The sequence below is a fragment of the Bombus pascuorum genome, chromosome 4 (genome assembly GCF_905332965.1).
Source record: "Bombus pascuorum chromosome 4, iyBomPasc1.1, whole genome shotgun sequence".
NCBI lineage: Eukaryota > Metazoa > Arthropoda > Insecta > Hymenoptera > Apidae > Bombus > Bombus pascuorum.
In genome coordinates, this window is record NC_083491.1 from 6,340,558 (window position 1) to 6,353,261 (window position 12,704).

At 45.6% G+C, this 12,704-nt stretch overlaps 2 protein-coding genes across 3 annotated transcripts in view; one reads left to right on the forward strand and one right to left on the reverse strand.

The window, feature by feature from the left end:
* The window catches only part of LOC132906030 (uncharacterized), a 171,758-nt gene that overhangs the window by 42,758 nt on the left and 116,296 nt on the right, over positions 1-12,704 (forward strand). The window lies entirely within an intron of this gene.
* LOC132906027 (solute carrier organic anion transporter family member 74D) overlaps positions 1-12,704 on the reverse strand; it is an 86,929-nt gene that overhangs the window by 37,349 nt on the left and 36,876 nt on the right. The window lies entirely within an intron of this gene.

The following is a 12,704-nucleotide window of genomic DNA, read 5'->3' on the forward strand; positions in this document are numbered from 1 at the left end:
CAAACGCCAAATTTCCAATAGAAATCAACCTCCCGAAAGAAAAGGTTGAAAGACGACTGCGTAAAAAATGCTGGTAGGGAAAACTGGTGTTGGAAAACGCTTGGAAAAAAAGAGGGAAGCTGTTGGTGAAAAACTGAGCAAAGAAACGTGGTTGAACACGCTGAAAGATAATGCATAGCCAAGGAGCAAGAGAGAGGAAATACTCGGCAAGATATGCTCGTTTTACCTGGCTGCGATGCACACGAATGCATTTCCACCCCCTATTCATTCGCGCGACGGTGGTAGCTGCTGTGACCCACTTCCATCTCCGGGAATAAACGGCACACCACCCACGCACACGGGATTCTCTTCGAGTTTCATTCGAACACGGAGACCATTGACTTGCCGCATCGTTGTTTCAACGAGGATACCGCTGAGAATGTTTTCCGTGGTCCTCTACAAGGTAAAGCTGGAGAATATGATTGCAGATATGGTACAGTACGTAACATTTTGAGCGGCGATATCGCGCGCTAGATCTCATAAATACGGATGGCCATACAAAAGGAAAAACGGAAACAATTTAAATTAAAAATCCAAGAGCGAAGATATCACGTGTGGAATGGCGATCGAATAGCTTCGGCCGATTCCGAAAGTACTATCGATAACATTCCAAGGAGCTTAAAGCAAATATCGTGGATGCCAGGCATCGGCCGAGCACGAGAAGAAAGCAAGCGTCGAAAAGCACGGCAAAAGCAGAAAGTGGAACAGCGGTCGGATTGAAAGCCTCGTTCGGAAACTAACAGACGTTTATGAGACACTGGAATCCGAAGAACGACCGGTATCTCGTCGTGGAGGCTCGGTATCGAGCAACCGTGAACCGCCTACGCGGTCACGATGCAATCGCAGGCAAATTGGAGAAACTGATAGGGGAAACTGTCGCGATCGTGCTCCTTCCGTCATCGGAAATAAATTGGAAAAGAAACGGCCAATTTTTCCTTCCACTCGCCTTTTAGTCGTTCCGCTACTTCTAGTTCTGGAATTATCGATCTATCGTTCGAATTACGAATACTATTCGTAATAGTTATCCTTCGATCGAACTCTAGATCGTTATCCTTAAATTCCGATATCCAACATCAAAAAGATAACATCGGTTACCTTCGTTTGGGATCGAGTTCCATCGCGAGGATTAAAAATCACTTTGAAGGAAGAATTTAGATTACACGCGGCGGCGTCAACGACAAAGTGGTAGCAACGCTCTCCAAGCGAGTCTGGAACGTCGATTCGCGACCGAATCGACTGAGTTTGCCGGATGCCCGAACCTGTCTCCTCAACCGGCACGCACGGCGCTTCATCGAGACTCCGTCACGCGTGGAAGTCGTTTACCCCTCGGAGTTATTTGGCCCCTTCGTAGCGAGCAACGCTCCGACCAACGCGCTCCAACCGGACGACGAAGAGTGACACAACACGGGGACCGGGGACGGCAAGCCAGCAGCATCGGAGCGAAAGAGAAATCGACTGTTTATTGCCAGGCAGACGAGCCGTCCGGGAGAGGAAGTCGCGAGGGGAGGATAGAAATTTGTCGGTGAACGATAAGAATATCGTTCCCTTCGTCAGGGTGTGTACGATTCTTCGTTCTACTCTGCTATTCGAATTTTACTATGATTAAGTCGTTAGGAGAAAATATACGATAAAATATGTCCAGATATCGTTGATTTATTTCTAATTTTTTAAACGTTCGCTTTGTTCCCAGCCAAACATCTGGCATGTTCTGTTCGAGAAGAAAAAAATAATCTGAAATAGGGAAGAACTACGTTCCGGGGATACAGGCTCAGCTGATATCAAACGCATGCGTATCCACGACGTAGCAGTGGGACGGAGGAGGAAAGGGGTATGCGAGGTGGATAAATCGGTCGAAGGAAGGAAACAGCAGCGGGAAGAAGGAAGAAAAGAGAGGATGAAAGAGAAACGAGGCGAAGGAACAGCCACAAAAAACCGGGCGACAGGGGAACGGAGACGGAGGATCGGGGGAACGACGTGGAGATGCGACACACGTGCCAGGGACACGCGTGCGTGTGTAGAAAGAAACAGAGAAAACGAGGCGCGAAGAGCGAGACAGAAACAGGAACAAGTAGAGGGGAAACGAACGTCGAGCAGAGCTCGTGGAAGAGGAACAGAGAAACAGAGTCGAAGATAAGAAAAAAAAAAAGCGGAGGTAAAGAAGAGGAACATGTGGATGACCGAGAGAAAAAGTAGATGGAAGAAGAGGCGAAGCAGAGAGAGAGAGAGAGAGAGAGAGAGAGATAAAATAAATAGAAGAATACTGTACGCGAAGAAAAAGCAACGAGAAACCGAGGTAGAAAAAATGTAGCAAAAAAGAGGAAGGTTGGCAAATGTACAAGGTGGAAAATGAAATCGAGGAAGAAAGACAGAAGAGAGTAAAGGAGGAGAGGGAAAAGAGATAACCAGTTTCTCTTTCTTCGACGCACAGCGTAGCGCGAGCACATTGTATAAGAGCACACAACCACGCGATTTTAGACGTTCTACTCTCCCTCCTACGGCCGCTTCATGAGGGTCCCCCTTTCGGCTGCCGAAAACGACATCGAGGAGACCTTCGTATGGCAACTCGCCCGCCGACGGCGACGCCGAGACGTATTCCGCATACGTAAACCCATGTCTCTACTCTCGGAGAACGACGAATCCGCTGGCGTCTCACGAAATTTCGAAGAATCCTCGATCCTCAGCCGAAACGAACGACCGAGAGGTGTGTTCAAGTTCGACACACGCCTCTTGAAAGTAATTTGCGATTCGACGGCCGTACGTTTTTCAAATTATCCGGCGCTAGTTTCCACGAGTCGAGAGAGAAACGTATTATCTGGGAAACTTTTTATCAAGGCGAAAACGGGATCGCGTATTTCGAGTACGAAAGTTGCGGTGAAACGACAACTTGAAGCAGCGATTTTCTTGCAGGGAAAAGCAATGGAATAGCGGAGCGGTTTCCATCCTAAAGGGTGGACGGTGTATTTTCAGCACGAAGGTTCTGTTAGAGAACGACAACTTTGTTCGTTGAACTTTTGCGCGGCACTCCGCTTCTCGATGGAACTTTTTTTAACTGCGTGGGATGGAATCACGTGGGAACTCTTTCACGACGTGCGTGTTTGCACGGGTGAAATTTGTGTGGGCTTTTTTCGTGGTAGCCGCATCGGAGAATTCCCGACACTCTGTTGCGCTCTTTTTCCATTTTACTTTCCTCGCGATCTTTAAACGGGCAACTTTCTATCGAAGTAACGGCCGAAATTGCGGCGTCGACGCTTCTTTTGTAGCTGCAAAAGTAGGCCAATTTTCTCGTCGCCGTTTATTTTCGTTTCTTATTGTACGCCCGATTCTTCCAGACGCTTTTGATGGACATGACGAATGTGCAACGTTGTACGTAAATAAATGACCTACCGGTTCGAAGGAGAAAAACTTTCGGCTCGTAAAAATATCACGGAAACGCGAACGTTAAATCGCTTTTCCCAGAAAAGTCCGCGGCGAAACCTTGTCGACAGAATTTTCCGCCGACCTTTCATAAACGCTTGAAATAGCTACGATATCGACGAGAGAAACATTAAAAATGCCAAAAACATCGAGTCAAACGTATTCCTCGATCCTTCGCGGTTTCGCTAACAGTAAAAAGTAGGTAATAAATAACTTGGATCGTCACGTCTACGAAATACCAATAGTATTTCTCGACTCTATTTTAAAATCGTTACGTTTTCTCCAACGCTTCTTTCAAGCAGGTCTTTTCAATTTTACAAACATTCGCCATTTACTACCACATCGACGAATGGAACTCGGCTATTGCTTAATTGCTCTCCTTCGAGAATGGTCGAAGGGTTTTCCACGTCACTTCGATAAGTGGCTAGATGAAAAGTATTTAACTCGTCCGCGTTTACGAGCGCGTTGTCAGACTGTTTCGACCGTGGCCTTAATCGCAATGTGTACCGATATGCACACACCATACATCACCTTTTTCTGTCTTCATTACGAGTACCGTGAACCGACCGCCTTATCGTTCGCCACGTCGCACATTTTCTTTAACAAACCGTCTCTCCGGTTAACAATAAAAATATATTTCCATCGGAAATGGTAAACCAACAAGTGTTTAAATCTCCATATATTGTTTTGGCAACGCAACCATAAATTTCTCTTATCGTTTCTTATCACTTGTGTCACGGTTCTCGCGTTAGCCTCGACGCTTTTTTCACCAGTTCCGTGAGATCGCTACGGTCGCAAATTAGGCCACGTTTAACTAGTAATCGACGACGACGGCGAAGAAGCGAGCAAGCTATTTGCCCTAGTCCTAGCAGCCGTTTAATAGCCGGGAGTTAAAGGTCTGTGCATAAGGAAAATCGCGAGCAGAAAATACGCGCTTGACCTTAGCCAGTCATCGGTTCGCGAGGTCGTCGGATCAATCGGCGAAGAGGAAAACAAGAATCGGCGGCCAACTCCTCCATTTTGCATCACCGACAACAGCCTTATCATCGAGCGAAGAAATAAGAAAGTTTCCATTCGGGTTCATATTCCACGGAAGATTACGCGTCCAATGCCAGCCGAAATATGTTGACATTTATTTTTAGTCGAAAATAACGGCACTTCCAAATATTCGAATCGCAACAACGTCACAATGAAATAATCTGGCTAGACCGACCAATTCTATTTCCTAAGTTCGATTGTCGTTTCTATGGGTCTTGTTGTTCCCGCGTGACCTAAAATTAGCGAAATCAAAACTAATTAGCACGCTATTACGACACGAACATCTAATTATTTGTCGATCGGCGACGACATCGGCGTAATAAAAATAACCGACGATTCGATAAAAGCTTCCAAGTTTAGTCCGGGTCGGTGATCGGTAGTCGGGTCAACAAGTTTTGAAAGAAGATCGACACAGATATCGTCCAAACGAATATCCATATTTCCATTAATCTGGAATCGTTCGAACACGAAATTGACATTGACTATTTACTTGTCGTCTAATTTTATAACGCGACTGATGAAAATCAAACGCATTCGATCGAACGGATTCAGACTCTCTCGCGCGCGCTTCGTGGCGAGCAACGGCGAACGAGTAATAACGATGTCAAAGCGAAGGCAATTGAACGATGTGCTAAAAAATATTGACCTAAATCGCGCGAGCATCGATTCGCGAGACACTGCCCTATCGTACAATGCACTTCCATCGCGTCGCGTCGTCGTTCCCGGGGTCGAAATAATCATCGAGATAACGAGTATTTCAAACACGTACCATTTTTACGCCTCCGAGCCTGATTGCTCCGATAAGATAAAACGATTCTGCAACATCGATCGCGTCGATGGAACGGTGTCGCGACACCGCGCTCGGACGTTGTTAGTCATGAAACCTTCAGGTTTTCCCTTTTCCATTCGCTATCTTCTATTTAGTCGGCATACCAGGCTCGTTAACTTCGTGGAGGAAACAAAAGGTTTCACGAATCGTTTCGAAATCAGATTCTACGAAATAATTGCCGTATCCGAGCACGAAGAGTGACTCGTCGCAAAGATTCTACGCGAAATCGTATACTTTTGTTATTATCGCTGTTAATTTCGATCGATTAAGATTTCAACGATCGATGCACCGTGGGAATTAAACGCAAGAGACATCGCGATGTACATGTCCTCGATCGCTATATCGACTTGAACGAGGACGAGAAGGATGCGCGCCCCCTCAAGCCGCAGAACAACTTGACCGCAAAAAAGCACTGGGAAAACGCGAAAGTGAAACCGATACTATTCTCCGTTGCTTCTGAAGAAATTCTCTGACTCTCAGCTATCGAAAAGTTAGAACGATCGGAACGATTCGGTCGATCGAATCGATCAAAAAACGTGGAAGGAACGCCGAGGAAGCCGAGGATCGGTGCTCCATGGGACTCGGTATCCGGAGCACCATGCAGCATCGACGCGTTATGCGGTCGTTTAAATAGGAGCACGCTAAGATTGCGAGCGAGCATGCTGGCAGCTAGAACGACGACTATCAAGGTAGTTAGCGTGGACAGAGACGTGACGTTGCCCGTTGCCTGTCGGAGTACTTTCATTGCTGTTATACAACCGCGGATCGAGCGACCGACCGCTGAAAGGAGAAATGGGAACACGCAGTGGTTCTCATGCAAGCCATTCCGGAACGCGATCGATCGCCTCACCACGCGGAGAATCGTTCCCGATTCATCCCTCTGGACCATCGAATTTTAAACAACGTTTTAATCGACCGGCCCTGGAATCAGTTTCCGAACCGTCGCGTCCAGAATCCCGTGCCGCGTTCCACGATGGAAAACGTTGACCCGATTCTCCGTGGAAAATTATGTAAATTGAAACGTGCAAGTTTTCAAGGTAAAGTGAAATTAAGCGCGAGAAGCAAGTTTGCGGATTCTTGGCTAGCTTCGTAATAGCGGGAAAGTTTGTTGAAAATTGCGATGAAAGCTATACCGCGCGAGTGGTAGTTAGCAACGAAGCTTTGAAAACCCGGCTTCCTTCTAGGAAACTAGTTCAATTTTTGTACACGGGAAAGAGCTGGAGATACCAGGTCAATAGCGAAACCGATGGGTCTTTCGCGAGTTTCTTATCGCGAAATTAAATCTCGACAAACAGATAAAGGAACGTGGTAGAAGTTCGTACGACATAATGTTGCATTACGAAAGAACGAATCGGTAGTTAATGCGGTCGAGGCGGCCCGTCGAGTATGACGAGTTTCGTGCAAACGTTTCACACGTGGAGCCGTCAGGTCGACGACTTTATTCCGCTCTGGTACGAACACGTGTATCTACGTGCCACGTGGATCGATCGTTGATAATTCAACTAAGAAAACCGTGTCGTGGTTTGCCATTTCGCAACATTTTCATCCTTCGAGCGTGCTTTTCTACGTGATAAAACATTGAACAAACGATCGAGAAGGAAGAACGAATATCGACAAATAAATTGATTCGTTGACAAGTAGAAAGCCTCTGACGATTGAGTACCATGCACAAGAGCAGAACGAAGGTGAGTTTTATCTCGCGGTGTTCTACCCAAGGCTTCGTGTAATCTCGGTCGCGGAGAAAGTGGAAAAGTGTATCACTGACTTCATTCCCTATATACACGGTGTCTCGACGCGTTCGCAGCTTCGACATTTCCAACCATTGGTTCTAATTTTTCGTTCTGAGAAATCTTCGACTCGTCCATCCGCGCGTTCCATTCGAACACCACCTGTCTTCTATTCTCTACGACGATAAAACGTGGCTCCTCTTACACATCTCCTCTAACACCCGCACGATCGTTTCTAACCGTGCGTTTATGCTTAAACGAAACGAAAGAGCAGCTTTTCTCGCCAGAGAAACCGGTATTTTTTAAAGACAGATTCAGACGAGTTCCGCTCTCGTCGACAACGAATGCAGCAACGGTATTGCAGTATGCTCGTTCACCTATTTCCAGAACGCGGTCTAATATTAATCTCGGCGATACCGGCCACTAAAATCGATATCTCAACTGGGTCAAACAGTTGCGCGTATTCTGTCGTTATTTTTAATATCGCAAAATCCACCCCCTGCGTCGTGGATCGTTCGTTTTCAAGGCGACTCGAGAAACCAGATTCCATACAGCATATTGCTCGTACTCGTCTTGCTTCGTTCCGCGCCATCATCCAACAGACATTTATAGATATCGATACAGCGTATACCGCATGACCCATCTTCGGTTTGTTACCGATTTCGCTAGAAAACCGGTAATTCGTACGTCGATTCTACAATTTCTGTCGACCGTTTCGCATTCCGATCAACTTTCTTACGTATTATCGCTGGTTGCAGCATTTATCAGGATATACGTTGATATCGTGCAGCCTTAATTACCTCTGAGAGAAATTAACGCACCAACACAGATCAGAGTACGGTTTTGCAGTAACATGGTTGCAGAGAGGAGAGAACGGTGGGGGCAAAAAGCAACGGTGCATCGTTAAAATGAAGAAGAGCTCTCGTTGGTTCGTTTACGAGCGACGCGGAGAAACAAGAGGTAAGAACCGAGCTGCGTTCGTGGCTAGTATTTGTTATTCCCGATGCACCGTCTTTCGCAGCGTGAGGCCTTTAATTCTCATTCATAAGCACGAGCAAAGTTACACCGTGGGCCGGTGATCTGTCACGGGACGCAGCCACCGGCTGATTTATGTTCCCTTCGTCGCGATCATGATCCCCGTATCCATCGAGGATTTTCCGTTCTCCAAACGGCTCGAGGAATTTAGAGAAAGTGGGACGGTCGTGGGGACCACCACACGAGATTGATTTCAACGGAACCGAATGATTCCAACTTGTACTTAAACTCTTCTATAGACCTCGCTTCAAACACGAATATGTATATTGTGTTACGTCGTACGAAGCAAGTTTCTACCAGTGTAATTGTTGGTGTCGACATAACGCATCAGCTTCGTGGGCTCCCTTTAATGTTAGCAGCATACTTTATGAAGAAGAGTCCACCGTAACTCTGTTCTATAACGCTGCGCACCATGCAATGCCATTTGAATCAATTGCACCGTACCAATTGCCGTTCAAGAGCATATGGGGAGTCGACTGTAACACTTTCTGCATTTCGACGTGCAGCAGACTATAGCTCGTCTATTTCCAACGTTTTATTCTGTCTTTTGTTTCTAAAACTTCTACAAAGTTTCTAACATTGACGAGCCTCTACCGTTCTCTAGACGATTTTATTACGAATAGTTTTCTCGCAGTGTTGTTGTCTCGCTTGTGTTTTTCCGTTCGCCAATCTCTTTCAATCCCAGGCAATATTGCGAGAGAAAAGACGGATTTTCCTACGTCGCTCAAACCTATTTATACCACAATGTTATATTGTATTCTATTCAAACGTTAAAGTTGTTCCACGATGGAACAGCGCGAAACGAGATTTTATTAAACGCCTGTCCGTGCCATATTAAATTCGGTAAACGCTTAAGCTATCGTGATCCTCTTATTGCTGGAGGTAGCGTGATTTTAATTTATTCTACGATATTCACTTTTCCTTAAGAATTATGCCGATTCTATTCAAACGGAACAATCCATTCGCGAAGAAATGACGATTCTTTGTCGATATAGTATGTCACAACTACACTCTGTTAAGGATGGAACCAACAGCAACGAACAATTTATAGCTGGTCCTAGCGGAAATATTTTTAGCCGCTTTTCAGCATCGCGGTTATCTACGGGCTTTATCTTCGACCATCTAATTCTCAAAAAAAGTCTGACATCTTATCGAGTAATTTGCTGAAAGCTAGAAAAAGCTAATATAGTTTCCACGAAGAAATAATTGGAAAACAGTCCTTAACGTTTCAGATATTAATTTATTGTCGCTAATGGATCGTTGTCGAAGGTGATTCGTTTAAAACTGTCAAGTTACTCTCTGTGAGCAGGACGCACAGTTGGAGGGGAAGCAAAATATATCGAGCAAGGAGCTGGGAAGCGCGTCGACGCATATCCTGCAGCTTCATCCTCGCGAACCGTCGGTTACATATCTTTTTTTTTTTCTTTTTTTTTCGAAAGCCGAGGCAAGCGAACGCATCGCGTTCCCGAGGCCACGGGTCGAGTCAGATAAGATATAATTATTCGTGTCGCAAAAATGGCTGAATCCAGTCCGCCCCCCTCTCGCCTCCACACTTTCTTTTTTGCACATTTTCTTCCCTCTCGACGATTCTATTCCGCTGCTTCTACTCGAACCACCGTTTCTTCCTTACATTGTGTTCACTGGACCCACCACGTCTATTCCGAGTTTTAATTACGAGTTACTATGTTAACTCGGAAGGAATCTTCTCATTAGGGCGAGAATTCTTTTAGAATCGGAAATTTGTATAAACTTGACGAAGTTTTCGCGAAGAAAATGCCCAACTTCGAGGACCAGCTAAATTCTTGCGAGATAAGTTTTCCCGACTACAATTATTTAGCGATAATTAAACGATAAAAGAAAGCGGCACGGTAAAGAATCTACGAGCAAGGTTTTCCAACGGCTTCGACTGCCGCCGGCAAAGTTTGCCTCGGCGACCCGACTTATCGCACCGCAAATAAAAAACCTGATATCACGATATCGTTTCGCGACAAGATTAAAAGCGGAAGATCCGGCAAACGGTACCCCTACCAGGACACGAAACGCGCAAATAATACAGGGACACGGACAAAGACGTTCAAAGATCTGGCAAGGATGTTTAAACAACGAAAGTTGGCATGACTCACGCTGGGCCAAAAAATGTTCAGCTTCTCCGAGAATACGCAAAGATAATTCGACTTTAACCCTTAGAATTGTGTTAACGTTTTCACGAACGACATTTTGTCAAAGCAAAGAAATAAAGCGATACATAGAAAAACAATCGATCTAAAGAAATTACTATAGCGTCTAAGGGATTGACAACTCGAGCGACGAGTTAATTCGTCTTCCCCTAAATAAGAGGCGAAGCGTTAATATTGCAAAACGTTCGAGATACGCTTGGTCCCTGCTGCTTGCTCTCCTGTCTACTGACAGAGAAAAGCTAGGCACAATGATTTCGTGGAAATTCGTGTAATAATAGATGATGCGTCAACAGTGGCCATCGAAAGTGGTACTGGTTGACTATTTATTCATTACAGAGCTAGGGTTGCCGCTCTACCGACACTATTGCCGCGTGCTCGGCCACGTTCCGTCTCAAAGGCGTTATAAATAACCACTCAGCCCTGCGTGCATCCGTGATTACGATCACGGAAGATAGCAGAATGTATGGCAGTCACGTTGCCTTTGGTCCACGCACGCACCGCGAGATTTTTCCAACACTGGCACACCCGATCGTGCCGGTTTTCTTCTTTTTCACTGTTGTTGCGCATCTCTGTAAGTCATTGCCTCTCACACGCCACAAACACGGGGCAATTCGGGACAATGAACGGTGCTGATTGACCCTTAACTACTATTTTAAATTTCCTAAGTAATCTAGACCTTATAAACGTTGTCATAATTTTCATCTCGGGTAACGCACGCTGATAAATAGCTCGGTAATTGGTACGTAAGATAGCGATAAGTAAATATGGTGTAAGTCGGCAGATATGGTTCGCAACGAATAAATGGAAATAAATAATAAATAATTCGACGATCAAAACACACGTATGAACGTGTTACGTTATTAGGAAAAAATCAGTGCACGAGATATGTGTCCGTCGGAATCATCAGCTGATCGAGAGCGATTCGCGAATTCGAAAAGTCGTCACCGCGGTTTCTTGTTCATTCGCTGATAGAGGGGACCGGTTTCGAAAACGACCTTCCCAGAGAGCAAGCATAAAGCACGAAGGTTCGCCCTTTCCATCGAGAGAAAAACAATGTATAATTTCAAGATTTTGCCAACGACGATGCTTGACGGACACGAGCAAGGTGAAAGAGACGAAGAGAAGAACCCATGGCAACGGTGAGTAAATCCTTTGCAATTTATAATCCGAACATTACGGCTGATTACATCGAACCCCGTAGCGATTGAATCTTAATAATTACATTCCGAACTTACCATGGCCGCCTGCAACAATATGCACCAACGCATAAAAACCTGTCGGCCTCCTTCCTGGGAGGAAGCACTAATTTTCTCGCGATCTTTTTTTCCCTCCTCTTCCTATCTTTCCTCCCCTTCTCTTCTCTTCCTTTCCTCTTTTTCTACTACCAACCCAACCCCTGCTACGAATCTGTCTCCTTTCCACTGCTTATTTCACTCTCTCTCTCTCTCTTTTTCTCTCTTGTCCTCTCTTCTTCTTCTTCTCTACCAGTGTTTCCCTGGCGAGTCACAGGTTACGCCGCGATTTCACACCGCATACAAATCCACCGGGGGAGTAATAATAAAAGCAAACGCATGCAAGCCGACGTAGTTATTTAGCTAATGACGTCGAGAGCAGACCAGGGACCGGGCGACGACTCTTAAGAATCTGCCACAACGTGGCGGTCGAAAATTTCGTTGATCCGCGACCACCGGCGCGCGAATTCCTGAGGACAGGAAGCGGCTTTTGCACGCAAAGCCTCGGTTTATTGTCGATTTCCGAACGAATCTCAGTTCCGAGCACGTCGTTTTTAAGCCAGCCACCCGATAATCGCTTCTCAGAGCCGCTCTGTTGTTGTCGCCGATGTTTCGCGCCTATGTTCCGACCAAATTAACTCCTGCCTTTTAGCGGGCCTTATTTCTGACTCGATTGTTTGCCTTGCTTCTGTCCAGCTCTTTCAGACCACGGTATTCTGTATATCCGTTCGTATAGCGCGTAAGTAGATGGCCAGCGTCCATTTGAGGGTAAAACTATCGCGAGTTACTCACGTGATTATCAAAATCCAATATGAACAACTTTGATGTTTAGATTTCGTAATTTCCGTTACCTTTTTTTCTTTCCTTTCTTTTTATCAAGATCACGATATGAAATTAGAGAAAAACATCGAGTTCGATCATCAACCTGTTCTTGCTTGCTTACAGTCTAACGTACGAAATCGTGGCACGACCGTGCAGGTGTATAATTTCGTTGTCATTAAGAGACGCGATGAACAACGGGCATCGTGTGAAAGCCGCTTAATGGAGAAACAGGAAGGGGTACCACGAAAAGAAGCGGGTCGATTTTATAGGGGCTCATTATCAGCTTTACTCGTTCCCCACCTCAATTTCGTCTTATTGTTGACCGTTCAAAACGGAGTCGGGCTTTCGTCGGCATTTCTCCCAACGATAAATTCGTCGTTCAGATCAACGC